Genomic DNA, 3358 nt, shown 5'->3' with positions numbered 1-3358 from the left:
ATGAGGAGGTATCTGGGTCAGTCTGGGACAGGGGAGGGTGAGGAGAGGTCTGGGACAGGGGAGGGTGAGGGGGTTCTGGGTCAGTCTGGGACAGGGGAGGGTGAGGGGAGTCTGGGTCATTCTGGGACAGGGGAGGGTGAGCGGAGGTCTGGGACAGGGGAGGGTGAGTGGGTTCTGGGTCAGTCTGGGACAGGGGAGGGTGAGGGGAGTCTGGGTCATTCTGGGACAGGGGAGGGTGAGCGGAGGTCTGGGACAGGGGAGGGTGAGTGGGTTCTGGGTCAGTCTGGGACAGGGAAGGGTGAGGGGGTTCTGGATCAGTCTTGGACAGGGGAGGGTGAGCGGAGGTCTGGGACAGGGGAGGGTGAGGGGCTTCTGGGTCAGTCTGAGACAGGGGAGGGTGAGGGGAAGTCTAGGTCAGTCTGGGACAGGGAAGGGTGAGGTGTTCTGAGTCAGCCTAGGACAGTGGAGGGTGAGGGGGGTTCAGAGTCAGTCTGGGAGGGGGAGGGTGAGGGGTTTCTTGGTCAGTCTGGGACAGTGGAGTGTGAGGGGGTTCTGAGTGAGTCTGGGACAGGGGAGGGTGAGGGGGTTCTGGGTCAGTCTTGGACAGGTGAGGATGAGGCGGTTATGGATCAGTCTGGGACAGGGGAGGGTGAGGGTGTTCTGGGTTATCCTGGGACAGGCGAGGTTAAGGGGTTCTTGGTCATTCTGGGAAAGGGTAAGCTGAGGGGGATTCTGGGTCAGTCTGGGACATGGGGGGTGAGGGTGTTCTAGGTCAGTCTGGGGCAGGGGAGGATGAGGGGGTTCTGGGTTAGTCTGGGGCAGGGGTGGGTGAGGGGAGGTCTGAGTCAGTCTAGGACAGGGGAGGGTGAGTGGGGTTCTGAGTCAGTCTGGGACAGGGGAGTGTGAGGGTGTTTCTGAGTCAGTCTGGGACAGGGGAGTGTGAGCGGAGGTCTGGTACAGGGGAGGGTGAGGGGTTTCTGGGTCAGTCTGGGACAGGGGAGGGTGAGGGGTAGTCTGGGTCAATCTTCGACAGGGGAGGGTGAGGGGTTCTGGGTCAGTCTGGGACAGGGGAGGGTGAGGGGGTTCTGGGTCAGTCTGGGACAGGGGAGGGTGAGGGGGTTCTAGGTCTGTCTGTGACAGGGTAGAGTGAGGGGGTTCTGGGTTAGTTTGGGACAGGGGAGGGTGATGGGTTCTGGGTCAGTCTGGGACAGGGGAGGGTGAGGGGAGGTCTGAGTCAGTCTGGGACCAGGGAGGGTGAGGGGATTCTGAGTCAGTTTGGGACAGGGGAGGGTGAGGGGAGGTCTGGGTCAGTCTGGTAGAGGGGAGAGTAAGGGGGGTTCTGAGTCAGTCTGGGACAGGGCAGGGTGAGGGAAGGTCTGGGACAGGGGAGGATGAGGGGAGGTCTGAGTCAGTCTTGGACAGGGGAGGGTGAGGGAGTCCTGGTCAGTCTGGGACAGGGGAGGGTGAGGGTGTTCTACGTCAGTCAGGGGCAGGGGAGGGCGAGGGGGGTCTGGGTAAACCTAGGATAGGGATAGGTGAGGGCTTCTGGGTCAGTCTGGGACAGGGGAGGGTGAGGGTAGGTCTGCGTCACTTTGGGACAGGGGAGGGTGAGGAGGGTTCTGGGTCAGTCTGGGACAGGGGAGGGTGAGGGGAGATCTGGGACAGGGGAGGGTGAGGGGGTTCGGGGTTAGTCTGGGACAGGGGAGGGTCTGGGGGTTCTGGATCAGTCTGGGACAGGGCAGGGTGAGCGGAGGTCTGGGACAGGGGAGGGTGAGGGGGTTCTGGGTCAGTCTGGGACAGGGGAGGGTGAGGGGAAGTCTAGGTCAGTCTGGGACAGGGAAGGGTGAGGGGTTCTGAGTCAGCCTAGGACAGTGGAGGGTGAGGGGGGTTCTGATTCAGTCTGGGAGGGGGAGGGTGAGGGGGTTCTTGGTCAGTCTGGGACAGTGGAGGGTGAGGGGTTTCTGAGTGAGTCTGGGACAGGGGAGGGTGAGGGGGTTCTGGGTCAGTCTTGGAAAGGGGAGGGTGAGGGGGATCTGGATCAGTCTGGGACAGGGGAGGGTGAGGGGATTCTGGGTTAGCCTGGGACAGGGGAGGTTAAGGCGTTCTGGGTCATTCTGGGACAGGGTAAGGTGAGGGGGGTTCTGGGTCAGTCTGGGACATGGGAGGGTGAGGGTGTTCTAGGTCAATCTGGGGTAGGGGAGGTTGAGGGCGTTCTGGGTTAGTTGGGACAGGTGTGGGTAAGGGGAGGTCTGAGTCTGTCTAGGACAGGTGAGGGTGAGGGGGGTTCTGAGTCAGTCTGGGACAGGGGAGTGTGAGGGGGTTTCTGAGTCAATCTGGGACAGGGGAGGGTGAGCGGTTTCTGGGTCAGTCTAGGACAGGGGAGGGTGAGGGGAGTTCTGGGTCAGTCTTGGACAGGGGAAGGTGAGGAGTTTCCGGGTCAATCTGGGACAGGGGAGGGTGAGGGGGGTTCTGGTTCAGTCCGAGACAGGGCAGGGTGAGGGGGTTCTGGGTCAGTCTGTGACAGGGGAGGGTGAGGGGAGGTCTGGGTCAGTCTGGGATTGGGGAGGGTGATGGGGGTTCTGGGTCAGTCTGGGTCAGGGGAGGGTGAGTGGAGGTCTGGGTTAGTCTGGGACACTGGAGGGTGAGGAGTGGGGTCTGGGACAGGGGAGGGTGAGGGGATCTGGGTCAGTCTGGGACAGGGGAGGGTGAGGCGTGGGGTCTGGGACAGGGGAGGGTGAGGGGGTCCTGGGTCAGTCGGGGACAGGGGAGGGTGAGGGGTGGGGTCTGGGATAGGGGAGGGTGAGGGTGTTCTGGGTCAGTCTTTAACAGGGGAGTGTGAGGGGAGGTCTGGGAGAGGGGAGATTGAGGGGAGGTCTCGGTCAGTCTGGGACAGGGGGGGGTGAGGAGGGTTCTGGGACAGTCTGGTACAGGGGAGCGTGATTGGACGTCTGGGACAGGGGAGGGTGAGGAGTGTTCTGGGTCAGCCTGGTACAGGGGAGGGTGAGGGGGGGGGGGGTCTGGGTCAGTGTGAGACACGGGAGGGTGAGGGTTTCTGGGTCAGACTGGGACAGGGGAGGGTGAGCGGAGGTCTGGTACAGGGGAGGGTGAGGGGGTTCTGGGTCAGTCAGGGAGAGGGGAGGGTGAGGGGAGGTCTGGGTCAATCTGGGACAGGGAAGTGTGAGGGGTTCTGGTCAGTCTGGGACAGGGGAGTGTGAGGGGGTTCTGGGTCAGTCTGGGACAGGGGAGGGTGAAGGGAGGTCTGGGTCAGTCAGAGACAGGGGAGGGTGAGGGTTTTCTGGGTCAGTCTAGGACAGGGAAGGGTGAGGGGAGTTCTGGGTCAGTCTTGCACAGGGGAAGG

The sequence above is a fragment of the Pristiophorus japonicus genome, unplaced genomic scaffold (genome assembly GCF_044704955.1).
Source record: "Pristiophorus japonicus isolate sPriJap1 unplaced genomic scaffold, sPriJap1.hap1 HAP1_SCAFFOLD_35, whole genome shotgun sequence".
NCBI lineage: Eukaryota > Metazoa > Chordata > Chondrichthyes > Pristiophoridae > Pristiophorus > Pristiophorus japonicus.
The sequence above is the reverse complement of the archived record's forward strand: the minus strand, read 5'-3'. Positions refer to the sequence as shown.